Source organism: Phyllostomus hastatus, unplaced genomic scaffold (genome assembly GCF_019186645.2).
Source record: "Phyllostomus hastatus isolate PE091 unplaced genomic scaffold, TTU_PhHast_1.1 phas_contig_58, whole genome shotgun sequence".
NCBI lineage: Eukaryota > Metazoa > Chordata > Mammalia > Chiroptera > Phyllostomidae > Phyllostomus > Phyllostomus hastatus.
The window spans coordinates 6303749-6327192 of NW_025333916.1; the positions used below are offsets into that span (position 1 = coordinate 6303749).

General features: G+C 34.8%; 1 protein-coding gene across 4 annotated transcripts in view; it reads left to right on the forward strand.

Annotated features, from left to right (window-relative positions):
* The window catches only part of FAM172A (family with sequence similarity 172 member A), a 414546-nt gene that overhangs the window by 111519 nt on the left and 279583 nt on the right, over positions 1-23444 (forward strand). The gene's annotated exons all lie outside the window — the stretch shown is intronic.

A 23444-nucleotide genomic window follows, 5' to 3' on the forward strand; every position in this document is an offset into this window, starting at 1 on the left:
GCTCAGTGGATTGAGCGTGGGCTGCGATCCAGACATTGCAGGTTCCATTCCCAGTCAGGGCACATGCCTAGATTGCAGGCCATGACCCCCAGCAACCACACATTGCATGCGTGCGCGTGCTCTCGCTCTCACTCTCTCTCTCCCTCTCTCCCTTCCCTCTCTAAAAATAAATAAATAAAAATCTTTAAAAAAAATCCTCTCACTTCAGATCACTTGCTATGTAATTATTTTAATTATTTAACCTCATCTACACCAGGAATTTGTCGACTCTACCATTTTCACTCTTCTATAACCCACTCTCCTGTCTTTAAAAATTTTTTTTAATTTCACTTAAATGGTGGGATTGAAATTGGATTACATTTCTCAATGGTGTTAGAGAATAGCATTTGTGTTAATATTTTAGGAGGCAAAATACTGACTACACACAGAAAACATGGACCAATTGGAATACTCACACAATCCTGGTAGAAGTGTAAATTAACTACTTAAAAACTGTTTGGAAATATCTATTAAAATTGAGTATACATGTACCTTGAGACCCAATAATTCCATTTCCAAATAATGAAATATACAGTACTCATAATAAATTTCATACAACCAGTTGAGTCTCACAGAATGCTTTTGTTCATTTTTGCTGAACTTGATAGTCCAAGACATCCTATGGTTATAATTGACATTGTCAATCGTGATGTGATGTGAATGATGGTTATTTTCATTGTGTTAACACTAAGACCAAAGTGAACAAACAGAAACATATGTCCAGCCTTTACTTGTATGTGAATACCTTGGATTATAGTTTTCAAATACTGGAAGAACATTTCCTTAATGTTATGTGCTGTTCATAGTGTAATAGCTATAAAGGTAAGAGACACTTTCAAGTTTAATCTATATAATTAACAACATATCACTTTATTAAGTGTCCACAATTAAATCTGTGAATACTAGGCATAAATTCATGAATTGCAAATATTGTCATCTTCATGGAAAATGTTGGTAAATTTGGCTTATTTTAAACAGATTTTACCAATTCAGTGCCCTCACTATAATTTATTTTTTCTATTAGAACATTAAAGTCAAAGTCTCTGACCATTAAAAATGTAAGAAGAAATGAATTCAAATTTTACATTGTCACTTGGAGTACTACAGCCATTCTAATGCTGGAAAAGTAGATATTAAACTGCAGTAATTCTCAAAGTTAGTATCAATAAACTTAGGTTGACAATGAAATAAATCACACATCACACACACACACACATACACACAAAACCCCCTGAGTGTTGGTTTCATGGGTGTGTTCACTTTGCGAAAATTTATCAACCTATACACATAGGATTTGTGCAGTGTTCTGTATGTATATAATACTTTAATTAAAAATTCTCTAGAAAAAATATTGACTGAAATGGAAGATGTATCTGGAAACTTAGCAATTGGTACATTCGTGGGGTAACTTACATTGAAAGCCCACTTTAAGTTATCACAAAGAATTGGGCTTTTTTTCCCTTTTTCATCTGTATTCTTTTCTTTAGTTGAGATACTTGCCATTCCTTGAACTCAGGCTGTGTACCTATTACATAAGTTCTGCCCTTTTCCTGTGTCTAAAAGGTGCCTTTCTAATCTCTGCCTATTGGGATTTCTTTTTTTTCTTTCTATTGTTGTTCAATTACATCTGCCCCAATTTTCCCCCTGTTGCTCTCCCCTGCCCTGCCCAACCCTCAGTCAGTTCCCACTCTGTTGTCCATGTCCATGGGTCCTTTATACATGTTCCTTGACTAGACCCTTCTCCTTCTTTCCCCTGTTATCCCTCTTTCCCTCCCCTCTAGTCACTGTCAGTTTGTTCTTCTCACATGCAAGTCATTCTCGAATTATTTGAGGTATAATTTTAGTAAGAGTAATTTTTACCTACTGGTGTATCTTTTACCATATAAGATTTGAAGATTAGTGTGAACACAGATATACTTTTCTGGCTTCAGGAATATTGGATGATTGAGGGTTATTATTCTGATTGCTGGACTGTCACCTCAAGTATAACCTTCAGTTTCATATCTTACTGATTTATTTCCATTGTCTTTATTTCATCCATTTAATACAAGCTCTCATAAAAATGTTTTGACATCATCTGAATATTATCAAACATATTTACAGTAATCTTTAATGTAGTTTTGAATGCCTTGAAAATATGGTAGATGGCCAGAAGAGTCAAATCCCCTTTCACTAAGAGAGTTGGTAGGATACATATGCTTTATTAGTACCTTGGGGTCAACCATGATCTAATAAAAATTAGATCTCATAAGAGATTAATATGTTCTAGACCTCTGAATCTGAAGCTAGTTAAAAATACCAAGATCATTTTGACTCTAGATGGTACTGAACTGAGTGTCATTTCCTGTCTGGTCATGTAACTGTCATAACCCTGCCGATTAGGGAAGGTCAAGCAGAGACTACTAGTATCTTTAACAGTGTGATGTGTACTTGTAATACTCACCAGATATGGACACCATCCAGCTAGTATGTTTATGCCTGGTTTAAGAGTGTATGTCAACCAGGGGAAGAGGGTAGTGGGGGTGGGTGGAGGTGGGCAAAGTGGGGGGAAATGGTGTATATCTGTAATAGTGTCAACAATAAATAATTTTAAAAAGCAAAAGAAAAGAGTATATGCCAAGTGGCTTATAACTGCTGTCATTTTGAAGAGAATTAATTTGTATTTATTAGTGACAAACTCATTCCTTTTCTATCTAATTCTGGCCTACAGTACTTCTGATCATTTGTAATTTAAGCACTTCATATATGGGAGGGTCCAATTTGTTTTAATTTTATTTTATCTGGTTTTATAACAGATTTAACTTTTCACATTTATTTAGTTTCATTTTTCTGGGTTGTAAGAAAAATCAAGTTATTATGTTGCTTTAAATTTTCTTCCTAAGTTTTTTTAACAATATTTTCTAATTCTTTTGGCATGAAGAAGCCAACAATTCTACTTTCCTAAAGCAACTTGTTTTCCTTTTATACTCCAGGCTTCTGGTGTTGGCACTCTTGTTTCTACTAGTTTCTCTTGCATACAGAATTTTCGATTTTTGCAGTATAAAGGTTATAGGCAAATAGCCAGCTGTCACATTCTTGAGGTCAGATACAACTACTATATATGAGATGCTCTGTTTTGGCTTCATACTACTTGCCAGATTGCTAAGCAGATGTTCTAGGCTATAATTCAGGAAACTGGGACCTCTTGAAACATTCCCTGAGAGTCGCTTTTGACATCTCTGAATCATTTATTTAAAGGTAATTAGTTCTAGTGAAAATGAAAATGCATTGATATGAAAAGAACAAAATTATTTTGTAGTGTTTGGGAGTTGTAGTATGATTGGAAACCTGATTCCGAATATGTATCTAATGGTAGAAAAGTACTAATTTTAACACAGGAGTGCATTACAATGAAGTACTTTTCCACTTAAAAAAAAAAAAAAACAACATAAGACTGTTACAAAAGAGTATTGCCAAAGAAAGTCTTCCTTTTGATGGAATTTAAGGACTACCAGTTGACTTTATTCTACACCGAAGAATTTATATGCTGCCTGTTTTTATTCAGAAAACATGCACGAGGAGGCTGTAAGCCTATTATTTTTCTCTAATAATTCCACTACATGCCTTGATATTTTTCTCATATATACCATCAATTTTTTGTTGCTATTGCAATTTTTTATAATTAATACAAAGCTCCCTTATCTATATTTGGAGCCTTTATAAAATATTATTGTGAATCTGTAGTGCTTTGTCCTCTGTGCCCATTAATAACATCTCAGTTGCACAAAAGATAAAAATTTAGCTCATGATCTAAAAACAGAAAATCTGTAGAAACAGATTTTTAAAAATCATTCATTATATGGTCATTTAGATCTCTTTGACCATATTTAGATAATAAAGGAGCCATATAAGTTGTGTTTATATCAGTGTATTTCATTGTGCTTTAAAGAAAAGTGCTTTATACATAAATAATATGAGATCCAGTATCTTGTTATTGGAAAAATGCTTAGGCCACCATAGTTTAAGGAAGGTGAGAATAAAGGGTAGGAAAAACATCTAAATCTCATTTATATTTTCCTATGGATGAATTTGTATTTAAAGTTAATGTGGGTCCGTCACATGATTCAAGGTTTCGTAACAAACACTTCAATCAAACTAATGCAGTCTCAGTGTGAAAATCAAACTCGAAAATCAATTCTGTTCTTCGTCAAACAATTCTTTCATTTGCCCATTCCATATTTTGGGTAAATAGCAATACAATGAGATTGATGCAATTTCAGCAGTTCTTCCAGAATTTTAGAAAAATAATCAAGGGAATTAGTTTATAAACTAACTCTAACTCTAAGCCTAACTGGTTATATAATCTTAATTTTCATAACTTCTCGGTCCTGCTGGACTAAAAGTTGTATATCAGTAGGAAAAAATTAAAGGGATTGGTAATGTTAGTTTAGTACTGAAACCCAAGCAGAGCCACTACATCTACAGAAAATTTAGGGATTTTTGTAGATAAGCCCCTATTTGGATAATTGATAGTTGAATATAATAATCTGTCTCTCTTCTTTCTCTTTTCTCTCCCTCTCTCTTTCTTGCATATATACACTCATGCAAATTAGAAAGTCATAATACTGAGGTATCAAATTACTGTGTTTTGTCAATTCTAAAGTATAAATTTTCTTTATATTTTAACACCCTTGAAATTGAGATGTGGCTGTCTGCTCTCCATCCAAATTTAGAACCAATGAGAGGAAAAGAGTCTGACAATAGAGATCAATGTATTATTATTTTTTTTTTTGTAACTGACAAATAATAGATCGGGGAATAGGTTAGGTCTGCTAGCCACATCGATTAGCAGATACATCTCCCTATATTTGGCAGACTTACCTGCAGGCCTTGCTGTGTGGAGCTTATGGCACTGAGCAACAGAGAATTGATGTGTGTTTTTTATGGGCGGCTGGCTGCCCAGGTGGGACAAAGCTACTAAGTCACCAACAGCAGTTCACCAATCACAGGGAAGAATGGGAAAGGGGAAGGAACAAAGTGAGAATTATTAATCTACATGGAGACTAATGGGTGTGGGCCCCCAATAGAGTGAAGCTGAGCTCTATAATGCAGATACCATTCCAAATCCAAGTCCCCTGCAATCCTCTTCCAAGTTATCCTCATTCATTAGGGATGCTTTAAAAATACAGATTTTAAAATATGCCCTAGGAGCATATTCATTTTTTACTCTCTCCTTTTTGTCTCTAGATTTCTCTTTGCCTCATCTTTCTATTTTCATAGACTTTTTTAGCAGACTTCAGGCTCCCTTGTGGGATTAGCATTTTCCTCTCAGTGACCTACATTCCAGTTGATGCTCCTGCATTATTTTCTTCCTCTGTCTTTGCTTATGTTGTCCTGCTCAGGTCCCTTGAGATGAGTTTGTTTTTACCTTTACCCCTCTGTTATCTTCATACCTCGCCTTGTACATTTCTTAAGTTGTACAACCTCTCCCCTAGCACAACACATGCCTACCTGGGCTAATAAAATTCACCTGCACCAAAAGCTTGTCAGTACTTAAAAAACTTTTTTCAGACCACATGTTGTTAATGCCCTGATTTGGTCCACACATTGTGCCTTAGGATTGGCTTCTTTCTTGAATTAGCATTGAAGAAACTTTTTTTGCATTTTATCACATCCACCACAGCCCATCTGGAATGAACTGTCAATCCACAGCGTATTTTTGTGAAAGAGGGTTTTGCTACATGAATCACCTAGATAAATGCACAAGAATGAGAACAAAAGAAAACTTCAGTTTTCTTCAGAATGAAAGAAAATATGCCATATTTGCCAGTATATAAGGCATGCTAAAAACTACTTATGCATTGGGAACTGTCCGAGACAGGAAAAACATTGTCTGTTCATGGACTGTGCAGACATGTCTTGGCAAATGGAAGATTATCTTCAATGTATTGCATTCTACATTTTTTGTACTGTGATCTGAAATTTAGTAGCATAAGCTTATGAAGAAAATTGATGTCTCCACTCAGACAATGATGAAACTGATTCTGTATCAGAAAAGAGGAAAGTCGTGATTCTTGGGAAGTCAGAAAAGCTTGTCTTTGATAGTGAAAGGTAAGCCCTTTGGTAGTAAAACAGGATTAGTGGTTGTCTTCAAAATTTGCTTTGTCTTAATTTGGGGTTATTTTTCCACCAGTTGCATTGGAGAAGTTTTTCTTCTTGAGTAGTAAGAGATAGGTTGAGCTTCTTTTCTAATACTTATTTCAAGAATGGTTATCCATTCACTTAATATATTTATTGAGCCTCTGATATGTATATGGGGCACTGTTTTAGATAATGGGGATATTTTAATGAACAGCCCCAAATTCCAACTCTCATAGAGCGCTCCATTCTGCTGGAGGAGTATCAAAAAAGTCAGAAGTGCTTTACTTGTGATATATTGTAGTTTAATAGTTAGAAAATTGGTACTTTAAGTAGTAATGCTTGTATTTTAATATATCATGGCTTAACAGCCTCTGAGTGACAGACTTAGTGCATGACAGCTCGTGTAGGGATGGTTGCAGAAACTGCCAGTCCTCTTAAAAGTTAGGCCTGGAATGGCATGGTGTCACTTTCATCATACTCTGTGGGTCAAAGCAGTCACAGGCCAGCTCAAATTAAGAAGAGGTGGCTTAAACCCCATGCCTCAGTGGGAGGAATATCAAAGATTTTATAGCCGTCTTTGACATGCCACACACACCACTACTAGCTATGTGACTTAGGACAGTCACTTTAGCTTCTGGCCCCTAGGAACTCTAAACTGATTTGTGTTAGCATGTCGTGGGGAGTGTGGACAAATTTTGTAAGACTCATGTGCTGGTCATTGTATACCCAATATAGTGATTTATTTTGACATGTTTTGTTTACTAGAGCTTCAACTTGGATACTTTAAAGAAAGTTGAAAGTATTTCATTCTCCAGAGTATTCAAGGCAGTTTCTTACCATCACAATCTAGTACAGTACTGTGTATATATGACATATTAAGGAAGAAATGACAATTATGTCATGTGGGTTTTCTTCTTAATATCAAATATTTTCTGTGATCTAATTATCTCGTAGTCATCATTCCTATAACTAATAGATACAAATAGAATAAGACATAATTTATAGTGGTCTAAAGTTTATCATTTCACAGGAGAAATGCCTTATAAGCATTCTTTCTTTAAATGACTATACCTTTTGAAAACTTGGAAATTCTTTCTATTATTGCTAATGTAAGATTGATCTCCTTCACCTAGTGATACTTAAACATTCAGGAAAAACATTTGTAGTCATTTTACGTTTAACAGCAGCCAAGGTCAACATTCATTTTATACTCTGTGAAAGCATGGAATAGACTGTGCATGTGTGAGCTAGAGTGGACTGGGAAAAAGCAGAGGTTACTTAGAATCTTGTATGATTTAATACTCGCACTATGTTGCCTTCCTAACCTAATTCTGACTTACATGTTTCTTTCCCCCAACTTCTTCTCAAGTTAAACCTTCTGGTAAAGCCACAAAACAGGAATTTAACATTTTAGCATATTTTGGATATACTCTCTCTTTCCTAGTTGTTTCTCCTATTTCTTGGTTTTCTTTCTCAGAATCTTCTTCTACCATTCTGCAAACAATAGTTGAATATATATGCAGATAAACCAGTTGCTGGTTTAAGAGATTCCTCAACTTTCTTGATGATACTAGAAGCTTTTTCAGTGGATTACAAATCGCCACTTTCTCTGCCATTCTCTCTAAGTGGTACAAATAACCCGTATACCAATATTCATTAAGATTTACTTTCATTTCTCTGGTTAACTATTCATTATACATTTCCTGAGGGAGTACAAGAAGGTAGTGGTATACAGTAGTTATAAATTTGGGCATTAAATGTTACATTTATCAGTAAATTTATCTGTAAAACGGGGCCACTCACTTTACTTTTCTTTTGTTTCCTTCCTCCCTTCTTCATAACCCTGTGTTTGTTAATTCCCTTTAAGGGTTTCTTTTTAGTATTTTTTAATGTATGAAAACATGTTTAAAATGTTATTGCATATTTACAAGTAGAATAATCAAGGTTTTGTGAAGCCCTCACCTTACACTTGGGCCATCCAAATAGTGGTCTATCTACTCTCTGTGCCTTCAAATAGTCATTTCTATTCCTATAAGACTAAACTTCCTAAGAAAACACAAATTGCCCATGTTCATGGATTGGAAGAATTAAAGTCATCAAAATGTTCATACTACCCAAAGCAATTTATAGATTCAACACAATCCATATTAAAATGCCAATGACATATGTCATAGATACACAATAAACATTTCAAAAATTTATATGGAACCATAAACAATTCCGAACAGCTACAGCAATTTTGAGAAAGAAGAACAAAGTTGGAGGGATTACCATACCTGACATCAAGCTATATTACAAGGCCACCGTAATTAAAAGTCTGGTACTGGCATAAGAACAGACACATATATCAATGGAACAGAAGAGAGAGCCCAGAAACAAACCGAAGTCTCTATGATCAATTACTATTTGACAAAGGGGGCAGAAGCATAAAATGGAGTAAAAATAGCCTCTTCAACAAATGGTGTTGGGAGATCGGGACAGGCACATGTAAAAAAAATGAAACTTGACCACCAATTTACACCATACTCAAAAATAAACTTAAGATGGATAAAAGACTTAAATATAAGTCACCATAAAAGTCCTAGAGGAGAACATAGGCAGGAGAATCTCGGGTATTACACGCAGCAGTATTTTCACCAGCAGGTCTCCTAGAGCAAGGGGCATAAAGGAAAGAATAAGCAAGAATAAACAAATGAGATGCCATTAAAATAAAAAGCTTCTGCATGGCTAAAGAAAACATCAGCAAAATGAAAACAGAACCCAACCCTATGGGAAAATATATTTGCCAGTGATATCTTGGACAGGGGTTTGATCTCCAAAATATATAAAGAACTTACATGACTCCACTCCAGGAAGACAAACAATCCAATTAAAAAATGGGCAAAGGACCTGAACTGACACTTCTCTCAAGAGGACATGCAGAGAGCCCAGAGACATGAAAGGATGCTCAGCATCAGTAGTCATGAGAGATGCAAATTAAAACCACAATGAGATACCACTTCACACCTGTCAGAATGATCATCATAAGCAAATCAACAAACAATAAATGCTGGTGAGGCTGTGGAGAAAAGGGAACCCTAGTATACTGTTGGTGGGAATGCAGACTGGTGCAGCCACTGTGGAAAACAGTACGGAATTTCCTCAAAAAACTTAAGGATGGAACTGCCTTTTGACCCAGCAATTCCACTGCTGGGGTTATACCCTACGAACACTGAAACACCAATTCAAAAGAATCTCTGCACCCCAGTGTTCATAGCAGCATAATTTACAATAGCCAAGTGCTGGAAGCAACCTAAGTGCCCATCAGTAAATGAGTGGATCAGAAAACTGTGGAACATTTACACAATGGAATACTGTGCAGCAGAAGGGAAGAAGGAGCTCCTACCCTTTGTGACAGCACGGATGGAACTGGAGAGCATTATGCTAAGTGAAGTAAACTAGGCGGTAAAAGACAAATACCATATGATCTCTCCTATAATTGAAACCTAATCAATAAAACAAACAAGCAAGCAAAATAGAACCAGAGACACTGAAATAAAGAACAAACTGACAGTCACCAGAGGGGAGGGGAGAGGAGGATAACGAGGAGAAGAAGTGAAAGGAGGGCCATCAAGGAACATGTATAAAGGACACATGGAGAAAGGTGAAGGGGAAAGGATTGAGGGTGGGACATGGGGGTGAGTGGGGCTGGGGAAAGTGGTTACAGGAAAATGGAGACAACTGTACTTGGACAGTAATTTAAAAAATACAAAAAAAAAAAAGAAAGCACAAATTGGATCATGTCCTTTTATTGCTCAAAACTTTCCACTTTTTTTTCCTTTTCCTCTCTTTCTTTCTCTCCCTTTTACCAACATTGGTATGTAAGCCTCTGTATATTTCTTTATGGATGCATAATACCCATATAAACTTCTATACAATTCATGGTTTGCTTAAAGGTTGCTTATATGTACATTCAGATACAGTAACTATGTTGTTTATTTTTCTTTAAAAAAAGTTATTTAGAGTTTTTAAGTACCTAAAAATAATAAAAAATGAAAAGTTTTTATTTAAAATTCCAAAAAACACCAAAGTAAAAAGAAAAATTATATATAGGTCTTTGCAATTAAGAAAAACAGGAAATGAAAGCTTCTGCCCTCACTCCTTTTCTCATGCCAGAGGTAATCTTATTTAACCATTTGATATATATTTTTCCAACTTTTTAAGTTATATAGATGCTTATGTGTATATATTCATCTGTATTGTATATATTTCTTATTCCACCAAACAAAATTAATGTTCTATATATATTTTCAGTTTTACTTACTCAACCTCCCTAAAGTTTACTTTTCTTCTCTGGAAAGGGTGTATACTAGTAGTAGTACCAGCTCTCAGGTTCATTATGAAGGTTAAGGTAAGTAAAATAATCCATGTAAATCATTTAAGACACATCAGCATAGAGGAAGCACTTAAGCCCTGGATACCTAGCATTGAGCAAAACTGGGTAAACAAGGACCTTGCCCCTAGGGTAACCTTCCCTCCCCTAACATATCTTTGGTCATATACTTTAGACACCCTGACCTTTCGTATCACTGGTCATGTGGTTGGAACCCTCCCCTGAGTAGGGACACACAGTAGACTCCCTTGGAGGAGTAAGAAGGGGCTGAAAAATGGCCTCATGTGACTGGCATGCGGGCTCTTGCACAACAACGTTAAGCATTAACCCATAGGGATAACATCTAGGTCTCAGTTGTGTTTCAGCTCCAGGCCCTAAAGAGCAGCAAAACCAGACAAGTGACAACATGGTTAACATCAGGACCAGCTACATTGACAAAATGTAACTGTCCAAACTGGGACTTGGCCGCTTAGTGCCTTAAATCTACATACTCGACAATTAGTGTTGAAGGAAACAGGTTTTTATTAACAGGGTTACAACCTTGGGGTGAGGCTGAGAGTACTCCCTCTCAAAGACCTCTTCTCCCACCCAGAACTTCCCTTGCTCCCAAAAGGCTACAAGCCAAAACCATGCCCAGAAGTTCCCCATTTCCTTATCTGTTCTTAAGCCAGTCACACAAACAGGTCTCCATCTTCTCTGGAAGGTGCTCATGTGAGTTTCAGAGTCACCATCCTTTCGCAGCAGCTCTCTCCTTCAGGATCTGGGGTGCACTGTTCTCAGTCTTCATGTAGTGGTTCAGGAAACCATATGCCATGTTACTGTCCCAGAGGCAAGAGACTGACTTATCTCTACATCCTTCAGGAAAGCAGAAGTCTGCAACTCAGTATTCCCAGTCACAGTTCAGCTCCAACCACCTCTCACAAGTCTGGGTGGCCTCGCAGGTCCCCACACTTGTCAGCTCTGTCACCATCTTCTTCAGACAGACTTCCAGGCAGACTTGCAGGCAGGCAGACTGACCATCAGACCTCCTGCTCCAATTTTAAATGTTGGCTCAGAACTCCTTGTGTGATCTAACATCTGACTCTTCCTATGGTGCTCTAGTGTCCACCATTTTTGTCAGCTTTCCATTGTCTGACCCTCTTTTGGCTGCCATTTTTAATTAGGGCAAAAGAATAGAGATGTATTGGGGTGGCCAAAAAGTTTGTTTTTCTGTAAGATAGCTCTAGTAGCACTTAGTTGTCTTTAAGTTCATTTGAAACAATTTTGTTAAATTGCATTGTTATAGCTGTCATATCAGCATGCATTAAAAAAAACATCAAACTTGGTGAATTTTTGTGTAGCCATTTTAATACTGAAGGTGGAAGAAAATATGGAACATTTTCAGCATATTATGCTTTATTATTTCAAGAAAGGTTAAAAATGCAACTGAAATGCAAAAAATAAAAAATATCTGTGCTATGTATGGAGAAGGTCCTATGACTGATCAAATGTATCAGAAGTCCTTTGCAAAGTTTTGTGCTGGAGATTTCTTGCTGGATGATGCTTCACGGTCAGGAAGACAAGCTGAAGTTGATAGCGATCAAATTGAGACATTAATTGAGAACAATCAACGTTATACCACATGGGAGATAGCTGACATACTCAAAATATCCAAATCAGTAGTTACTGGTGAAAATGAAAAATGTCTTTTATTTTAGGGGAAAAACATATGGACTTCCTGGGTAACCCAGTATTTATTTATTTCATCGTTTGTAATTCCAGCAATTTAGGGCATGTAATAGAAATTGAAGTGCTCTGGGCAGGATTCAAGGATCCAAGGGTTAACTATTTTAAAGCATCCCAATGTGCACCCAGGGTTAAGAGAAATGGCTACACTGTTGTAGAGAATTGGGAAAGAATCCAGAAAAAGTGGGAAAGAAAAAAATGTTAGGTACTTAATGACTGCATCTTGGATACAATCAGGTAACCAAAAACAGTTTTAAATTTTGAAGGAATCTAATACCTAGTTTAACACCCTCATCTTATAGATACAAAGTCAAGTGTCTTACTTGGTGAATCACACCTGATCAGTGGACACCAACTTCAGTACTTTCCACACACAATTTCCCCTACTACTGTTCTTCCTTTTGTAATTCTGATTTTTAAGGGGGGCTGGAGGCTTGATACAGAGGAGGACATAGGTGTTATCAGTGACAAAAATTAGAAAAGTAGTTAATTGTTTGGGGTATACATTGGTAAGTTAGTTGTTGGTTGGTTTGGTTTGAGAAAAGCGATACCTGAAGAGGAGATTATCTATAAACATTTAAGCATAAGAAAGTAGTACTCAGGTATGAAATTGGGACCAGATTGACTGAGAATATCAACAAATAGGAACTAATTAAAACCATAAATGTGGCTGAGGAGAGAATATAGAAAGAAGGCATTAGGGGTCTCAGGACTGAGTCTTTGGGAAACAATCACATTTGGGTGCTGCTGGAGAGAAATGAAACAAGGAAAGATGGTAAAAGAATCACATATTTCTGTTGAAAAAAAGAGCAAAAATACTTTTTTTTTTTTTTTTACCGTGATAGTACATAGTACACAGCAATCACTCTTAATTTGGTGAGTGTATAAGTTAAATGAGAAAAGCACTATATGGGGGCTTTGGTTTCTGTGTGTGTGTGTTTTGTTTTTGAGACCACAATCACTATGGAATACTAGAAAAAGTATTGGACTCACTGTGAAATGATATGGCTTCTCCTTTCTTCTTAGCTCCTACTAGCTGTGTGAATTGTGATAAATAACTTGACCATTCTGAAATCTATTTTCTCACTTGTAAAATTGGGATAATGCCTCTTCACAGAGTTATTCAGATGATTGAATGGGACAATACATGCCAAACTATAGGAATGTCATACAACATTATTGGAGAAGTCAGTAGGAGTTATAATTTGGAGTTGAGCAAACACAAGGTCAAGTGCTGGCTCTAGCTACAGTGCTCCAGGACAGTTACTTAATTTTTCTGAGGTGTATTAGGAGATGGAGATGATATGAATACCATTGTCATAATTTATTGTCATTAGTAAAGATTAAAGGAGATAATCTGGGTGACTCACTATAATACTATAGCTAACTTCAAACTTACATTAAACAATTTATAGCCATTCAAAATAACAGTTCAAAAATATGGGTTTAGCTCATTGTTTCTTTTTTTAAAATAATATTTTTATTGTTCAGTTACAGTTGTCCCACCTTTGTCTCCATTGTTCTCCCCTGTCCCATCCCACCCGCCTGCCACCTGCATAGTCAGTCCCCCCCACCATCGTCCATGCCCATAAGTGCTCTATTCATCTTCCTTGACTTGCCCCTTCCCCTTCTTCTCCCCCATTATCCCCCTTCCCCCTCCTTTCTGGTCACTGTCAGTTTGTTTTTTATTTACATGTCTCTGGTTCTATTCTGTTCATTTGTTTTGTTGATTAGGTTCCACTTATAGTTTCTTTAATGCTGAAGTTTGTCTCGTGACATGTCCTTAATGTATGAAACATATTTGGGCATGACACCAAAAAACCTTCAGCAAAGTATTCTTCACAACAAACTTGCTTTAGCTAGTCCTTCACATTCTGTTTTGTTAGCCTTTGTATCTGCTTTTTGAATAGTGGACATCTTCATCATTTTGTTGTAGACCATTTTCTGACCTCACATTCTCTCTCTAGGCAGTGTCTTCCACTTCATAACTTTAATTAGCATTGATATAGTTAAAGCTGACAAATGTTGAATCCCTACCTCAAAGCACTCTTCTGAACTCTAGATCCATCTATCCAAATGCCAACATGGCTCCTTGGATCTTCTGCTGGCTGCTTTGTATCAATGTGACCCAAAGGCGAACGCACTGCTTCCTTTGCTTCCTCTCTTACAAACTTGTTCCCCTATGTTCTCTGTCTTTGTAAATAGCACCAACATCTCCACCACAGCCCATGTCAAAAACCTAGGCTTCTTCTGTTCCCTTATTCCCCACATGTAATCAGTCACCAAATTCTGTCTCTTCTACTCTTAAATGTCTCTTGAATTAGTATCCTGTCCATTTTCTCTGTCACATTATCATCAAAGCCACCATCAGCTCTCACATGGACTACTACACTTGTCTTAATGTGACTCCACATCCACTCTCATTCCTTTTCAGTCCAACTCCACTTAACAGCCAGAATGATCTTTGAACACATGTATTTGATCATGTCATTTCCCATCTTAAATTAGGAACATTTTCCCATCCTCCTTCTGCTACCCCCTAAGTTAACCCCTGCTGCATGTTCTTATGACACATTTTTCCTTTGAAGCCATTTTTACAGCTATAATTACCTGTTTATTTCTGTCTTTGCTATGAGGACAAGTGCTATGCTTGTCTTATCAGTTATCCCTGGCCAGTAGCTCTCTGTCTGGCCTCTAGTCTGCATTCAGTAAATACTTCAAATGAAAGAATGAATAGAATGAATATCCTGCATGCTTATTCCAAGAAAGGAAAGGAGACATTTGTAAGTTCTTATTCTCTGTTCCCCATTCATGTGGCCAGTGGAATAGTCCAAATGTTTATGATTTTACTTTTCTTTTGCTCATATTCCCATTCTTTTGCTTTTAATACTTTTCTTTGTAAAATTTCACTTACACATACTACTTGTCCTTGTTCTTACCTATATATATCTTGCAAGACCTTTGTCATGAATATTGTATAGTCAATAAAGGAATTCCTGGAGTGAATGTTCCTTCAGGATCTGTTTAGAGTAGAGTTTTGAGTCCATTCAAGACACATTGTATGGAATGTTTCTGCCAACTTGCTGTTACTGAGGTCAGGAATGTACAGCAGTTAGGGGGTTCTGGGTGTAAAGCTGGTAATTAGTATTAGCCATCTGCTCAGAGCCAGCAAAAGCCAAGACTGGAACTCTTGAGACTGCAAACCAATGGAACAAAATATTACTCTTAATATTAACCTAAAGTGTTCCTACTTTTGCTTCACACTATACTTGAAATAGGTCATATTCTTTTTAAAGGTTAAATAGTATCAGTTGAAAATAATATTTAAATTGCCTTTTTAAACTTAATAGAGCATAGATAATACAAATTATTAGTCACTGTTTTAATACATTGTAAACATACATTTTATACTTTCTTTAAATGTACATGTATACTTGATGGCAGCTTTGCTTTTTATTTGGCATAAAACTAAATGCTAAAATGCACTTAAATAGTATTTCTTAGTTTCTGTGTTAGTTACTGCCCTGATAAAATTCTCCTGTTTGATGGTTTGCTTCTGCCTGTGTTTTATGCTTATAAATATGGAACCAGTTTTCCTCACTATTCACAATGATAGAAGGATAGTGTGTCCATATAATAACATTTAATGCTTTTCACTTGCAGGAGTGAAGTAAATTACTTTTGTATGTGGCACTACCTACAGTAAAGACTGGTGAATAGTTTATCTGCAAAGTAGGGGTTACACCTACACTTTAACTGTCTTGTGGTCTGTGAAGTACTCAGCCCTGCTCCCTGTACTTGGGAACGTAACATATATTGAGGACATTGGTAAAGAGACCTGTGTATTGCAAACAAAAATCAAAAAGTCTTCCTCATTGTATCAGCTTTCTAATCTCCCGTCTGGGCTGCCTCTCATACATTGTAGGATGCTACCTAATGTAGAATACGTGATCCCGCAGCCTAGTGTGTGGCATCTTTCCTCATTATTATGTGCATTCTCTTTTAAAGCCTACCCTTGGGAAACATAACGTGTACACAGTAATTGAGGGTTTAGGGATGGAGTAGAAATTATAAAGATACTTCACTTTTTAAGATCATATTCATTGCCTGTATTAGTGGCTCTCAGATGTTTAGATTTTATAGGTTTATGTGAAAATTATCACATTATCATTGTTTTTCTTATTTCATTATGACCCTCATGTATCCATGAAAACTTCTTCAAAGTTTTGTGAACTTGTATTTGGAAGCCTGTAGACTTTACCTTTGTGATTACCTGGCTCAACCAAGAGTTTTATCATGAGTAGATTAATTATGATGAGGTAAAAGTTTTTGTTCAGTGTAGAGTAAAACCTTGGTTATCTGACACACTCAAGTATCTCAACTGCATGATACTCAGAATACCTATTTATGCCTGTAGTTAGGAAAATGCAACTTACCTTTGATATTCTTTACCAGGAATATTTTTAGGTCCACAAGATGGCAGTATTACCTTATAAAGGTAAACAAGGCAGTGAAGACCAGGATGACTTGGTTTTCCAGGGCAAATAAAGGCTGCTTTTGAATGCATCAGGAAAACTCATGGTCGTTGATAAAATATGAAAGACAGTGATAATTGAAGGGTAGGGAACATCTGAGGAAAAAGTTGCTAATTCAGTAAAGAATTAAGTAAAAATAGTAATTCTGTCATGTTATAGGGAATCTTTTTTTCTACTTTCTTCCCTTTTTCTACTCCCTTTTTTTCTACTTTGTACTCTTATGAGAAAGAAGTAAACATCAAGAAAACAAATTTCATAAAATGTCCTTGACCTCTGCCATATTCAGTCTAGTCCCCTATACCATTCATATTAATGGCACAGAAGTAATGGGTTAATTACTTAATGTTCAGCAATGATGACTCCAGTTATTGAGGCAGCATTAGATTATCACATTCTCAGAGGAAGGTAACACATTTTAGGAAGATTTTCACAAGTTTAGATTTCACAAAGTTGCAGTTAAATGGTTAACCTTGAGGAATTCAGAATACCCCTTGCTGTGCTGTATCAATAAGTTTCTATATAGATCATTTTAGGTAGAGATTATAAAATTCATTTTTTTCATGATCTGAGGAATAAGTTGATTTAGTATTACAGAATAAAAGGAACTATGATTCATTGTTTCTCTTCATATTTCTGATACTATTGTATCTTTTATTCTAATTCTAATTGTCTAATAATTTTAAGTACTTTATTCAACTTATCCAAATATATTTTCAAATCAATTAATTTCAAATTCAGTTAATGTTCACTCTATTTAAACAAAAATTCACAAAAGCAGTTTTTTTGGATGAAGTAACAGCTATTTTGGATGCTCTATTTCAAAGTACAACTTAATCATAAGAAATATGGATTTCTACTGATGCTTTTAACATTGGTAAACCTTAAAAACATTTTTGTTGTATCATAGATTACTATGATTAAAGGTATATTCAGTATCTTATTGCCAGTTTATCTATTTATTTCCACAATGTTTTTTCCTAGATAGTTCTCATAGATAGTTCTATTAGCCATGGTTACAGAAATTTAAGCAGTATTATCCAGTAAAATCCTCAGATTCCCAAACTTGACCATTTGTTATACCTTTTATGACAGCTGGTAAGACACAGCATATTTATTAGACTTTAGTTTATCTACTCTGGCTTTCTTTCTTCACTCTCTTGAGTAGGAAGAGTAGTCTACATTAGTGGGATAGGCAGCCTTGTAGGGGAATCTTCTGTGGAGGGATATCTTACTTAGAGAGAAGGGGATATTTTATGCAGACTGACCTTGAGAGTATGGTTTAGTATTTGTTCTATATTCAGAAACCAAGCTCTTTGTAGTGTATCATTAACTAAACTAGTTTTGTTTAAAATGTGGTTAAAAGTATTCAATGTTATAATAGTATATTCACTATAGTTATTTTAAGGAATATTGCTCCTTTACTTTAGGCTTTATCATAGTAGTTAATATTGAACTGGCAGCCATAAATTTTAGTTACTGTACAGGCTTAAAAGTAAATATTAAGAAACTGGTATGAATTAACCAAAAAGAAAGTTACTTGAAGTAAATAGTAAAGTAGTGTTGTCTGGAAATTTTGTGGTGCCTTCATGCTGTAGCTTTTATGAGTCTGATTGTTGAGAAAGACAGTTCTGACTGAAATTGGGACAAGGTTAGTGCTCAGATATTCCAGGCTCCTATTTATTTCTAAGGAAATAGGCAGTTGGACAGAAAAACTGACTTGGAATCAGTTTCATTTGGCTTATGCTTCATGCTATTCTCCTGTGCAGGTGCTATTACTATTGGCTCTGGTATCTGAGGAGGACAAAGTAATGAAGGAAAGTGACAAGGTCATAGAGGTAGAAAAGGAGAAGCTTACAAGAATAGAGAAGTAGGAGGTTATATTAGTCTTATTTGAACATGACCCCTTGCTCCCTGTCCTTGATGCTGATAGTTCTCTGAAGACAGTTCACAGCACTGGGAGACTAAGGGTAACATAGCTGACTTTTCTCCTGGCCAACTGTAAGTCCCATTGATTAGTGTAAACTCAGAAGGAGGATGTTTTGGTCCTTTGGAGTGTAGGTGCTCTACATATAGGACCTTTTTAGAAAGGTGAAGTGTGGGAAATCAGTGCAGTCTACTAATTGGCTCTTACCAGCCTTAGAATTAGGGTGAGGACTCCGCACCAGAAAAAAGTGCAGGCAACAAGGAATATATGGGAAAATAATAAAGGTGAAAAGACATTATTGGGAAAAACAATCCAAATGTAAACTCCAGAGGGAGAAGAGAGTTACTTTGAAAGAACTTTGATAATATTCATAGTTATGACAGTTTTGATACATAATTCAACATTAATATGTTTACTCAAACTCTCCTCTTAAAACTATCTTGCTTTACATGAAAAATTCATGCAAAAGATCTTAGAGGTATGGCAGATTACTTTTGGAAAATACAGTTACATTCTAAAATATTATGTTGTGTTTAAGAAATATGAAAAATCCCTTTTTTCTCTATATTCTTATGAGGCACTTGAAACCATATGAGGAAATTCTAATTTTTAAAAAAAACATGGTGTTTGATCAATAAGACATTTAATTTTTCTTTGAAAACATTTTATTTAGGAATTTTAGTATTTTTGCTTTTCATGGGAATATGCCTTTTTCAAAACCAAAATTTCTATAATTTTTATGTTTCATTTCACCCTAATGGTTATAAATATGGTTTATTTGCAGTTACTGTATTTGGTTTGCAGAACTTTATTAGATAAGTAGACAAACAGAGACGAGCTCTATGGTGTAGATTTAGATCACAGTGTAATACGAAGTCAGGGTAGGCAGATTGAATCAGGTAAAGGTTTAATATCTTTCAAAAAGTATAAATTTGTTTTCAAAATTCAGATTGCATTAACCATATAATGTGTAAGCACAATACCTTTTATTTTGTTTTGGAAACTTGTTCTGAACATTTTGGGAACAAATAAATTAAGATAAAATATCAAAATTGATGAATTTACTGCAGAGTGTGAAGAGCTGGAGTAAATTAGAATTCTGCTCACTAAGTGCCTCAGAGCTTATTCCACCTGACTCATCAAATGAAAAATTCATCAATTAATCCTCTGACAATAATGATATATACACGAAAATCAATTTGGAATTGATTTTTTTTAAAGTCTGATCATGAAAACCAAGCTCTGACTTATACATAATGTGAAATTTCTCTTCATTTAGACTTTATTATTGAGTATAACAGCTCAGTGTTCATGTAATTATTTGTTCTAAGTCAACTATAAAAGTGTGATTGTTTGAGAAAGAGTGTGTATGCTGTGGAGATGGTCTGAAGCACAATCTGAGTGAGCTAATAAAGTTGTCAAATGCATGTAAGAATACAGCTGATAGGAATCCCTAGATGGCAGCCAATAGAGAGGGGTACCGATCACTAAACCCTGATGGGAGACCACCCAGGACAGTTAACAGTGAGCTGAGTACTGAGGAAGATCAAAGAAAGGGAAGAGTTGCATACAATAACCCAGATCTCAGATACCGATTAAAAGGAACATTGCTGGGCTGCTGATTTCTATGAACTGTGTGTGCGCGCGCGCGCGCACGAGTGTGTCTGTGTGTGTGTGTTGTGACTGAGTAAACAACATTAAACTGTAGAAAGGTGAAGCTTTTCCTTGTGCCTGCCTGCTTTGTCTCTACTTCATAGATATAAATGTTTCGGAATTCATTAGCATTCAAATGATCTTTTTGCTTCAGTTCAGTAATTCTATGTAGTTCTTCAAGACTTCCAAAGAAGCCTTTGACGCTCTTTTCTAGTTAAGTTTCTTTATTCCATGAGGTCTATGCCACAATAACATACACACACACACATATCTATCTATTTATCTATCTATCTATCTATATATATATATATATCATATATGTATATATATACATATATATATATATCTCAAGAGAATAATCCAAGCCAAATAATAATGGAGGGGTTTTTTGGATTAAAGAAATCCTATAAAAATTTATTCAGCTATATTCCTACAAAGGAAAAGAGTTGCGGCTTGAATTGAAATTTACAGTATTCTGAGTCTTTTTACCTTCAAATTAGGTATTTCCAAACCTATTATTATTGCTGCTGGATTCTCCATTTCCATACTGCAAATTCTACATTGATTTTATCAAACTGCATTGAAAAGTTTTCTGTATTCCTACAGAGAACTTAATATTGCTCTAAATGCCGTAAGTCAGCACACTATAACAAAAACAAATGCACTCTCCCAATATACAGTAATGTTAACAAGAAGATGCAAAGGAAATGTTAAGCTAGACGACTCTGTCAGTATTACTTATTTCACATGTAGTAAATTTTGATGACTGTCTTCTGACTATGGATTCTTGTAGGAAATGAACATTAAACTGTTTTTATGTTTTATAGATGTTTTTAAAAAGCTGAATACATATGATTTTGAAGCTATTAGGATTTTTCCCCTGTCACAATAGCAGTAAGAAAATTGCAATAGAAATGTCTTCCTGAGTGTATAACATATGAAATAATGTCTTTTCCCTGTAGTTTAAAATATTAACTTGTATTTTAGGTCTCGTTCTTTGCATATGCCTTGACAATTATGATTGCTTGATTAAAGAAAGAGCTTTTGTGCTATTTATATGTCACAATATCAAATACATTGTATCTGAGCAGTATTTATAATGTTCTATTTCTGATCAGTCACATATGTCAAGTGAAAAATTAAGGTAGGATAATATGTATTGTTAAGATTTTTTATTAAAACATTTGTTACTTTTTTAATTTTGCTCTCTTTTAAAAAGTCTTGAAAATGTTCATTTTTAACTAATACATCCAATAAAATACTCTTTACATATTAGTATAGAGCATTTTATTAGTTTAGAAATAATTTTTGATCACCTTTAGAGTCATATGTAAACATCATATATTACTGAGTTTTTAAAAGCATTCATGTATACTTTTTTCAGCACTTTGGTCTTTGCATATACACTTTTCAAGGCTTATGAAGAATTACATATTAATATAATGGCCACTCCTGGGAAATATACATTAACACAGAATAGACAGTAAAGAATAACTTTTAAGTAAGAAGTATGTCTGTGCCAAGTTGTCTTTTGCTCTGTATGTCTTCTATAAAGCTGTACTTTGCTTTGTCATTCATTCTCATCAGAGATAAATATTTAATAAGTAAATGAAATCAATGATATATATCACTAGTTATAAAGTAAATGTAACTATTTGCTGGTGGTTATGTTGGCATTTTTACTACAAGTATTTGAATATTTTAAAAGCATAGAAGTTAGAGTTTCTGATAATTCATATAGTTAATACATTCTCTTTATTGTTTCATGTTAGATTTGTATAGCTAAGAATTAGTCATTTTGTTAATCGTAGGTAATTATCTTCCTCTGAAAAAAATTTAAGTGCTTTCTTTAAGACTAAGAAAAGTTTCATGTTTAATTATATACCGCTCAGTAGAAAAAAATATTGGTTTTGTTCTTAATTCTGTATTTTAATTTGGGTAGAGTGACCTTGTTATATTTTCAACTGCTTATTCCACAGAAAAGAATGAAAATATTAACTGGAAAAATAAACCGTAAGTGTCTTCAGTTAGGGTCATTTTAAACTTTTGTAAATAGCAAATTTATGTATGTGTGCTCTACCTCCGATTGTTTTTATTTAACCAGTCTCTTTTAACATATTAGATTAGATTATAACTAATTGATGGGCCAAGGGGGCAGAGGTGACTATAGGGAAATAAAGACAATTGTTTTGTGATTGAGCACAAGAAGTTGATCTTACTAAACATTATTTTAATAGTCTCTTAATAAAGTACTTTAGAGGCTTCAGGAATTTTTCATGGTTATTCATTTTTGTTTCTGTTAATTCTGGTTCATTTATAACAAAAATAATTGATGGGTTAATAATACATCTTAATCCAATCTTATTTAATGCAGCTATTACTTAAAAGTTAGGTTTTTTATGTACTCTTCAGTCTCATTATTTATATCTTTTAAAATGACAAAGTGGTATCCCCTACTGAAGTGGCATTAGGAGAAGGAAATATTCGTATACTAACATATTTTAAATATTTTCCATGGCAAATAATTTCCTGCAAATGTCACTAGGTAGTGATTTTTCACATTTCATTGTTACATGATTGAAGTGTTTGAAAATTTGGAGGTATACTTATTAATGTGCAATTTCTCTATCAGAGTCAGTCTTTAAACTCTTTCAAAAAACTTCTGTCACTGTCAAAAAAACATTTCACATTCTTAAATTTGAAATTTATCTTGTTTTACTCATATTAGCAGCATTCTTAGAAGATAAGTTTTTACTCATTTTTTCTTTTAAATATTTTACTTTTTATTGTATTTTTTCCATTACCATTTATCCCCCCGCTGTACCCTCTTCACCTCCACCCATTCCTCTCCCCTCGCGGTCACCACATTGCTGTGTGTGCCCATGAGTTCTTTTCCTTTTACTCATTTTTATACAATAGCTCTTACATTTAAAAAGAATATGAGTAAATTTTTTTTTAGAATGATAACCCTATAAAGTTTGAAGGTGATTCTTTTAAGTAAGCTTAACACCTTACATTCATTAGAAATCACCTACTTTTGCTTTAATAATCTCTCTACCTAAAATTGGGAATTATT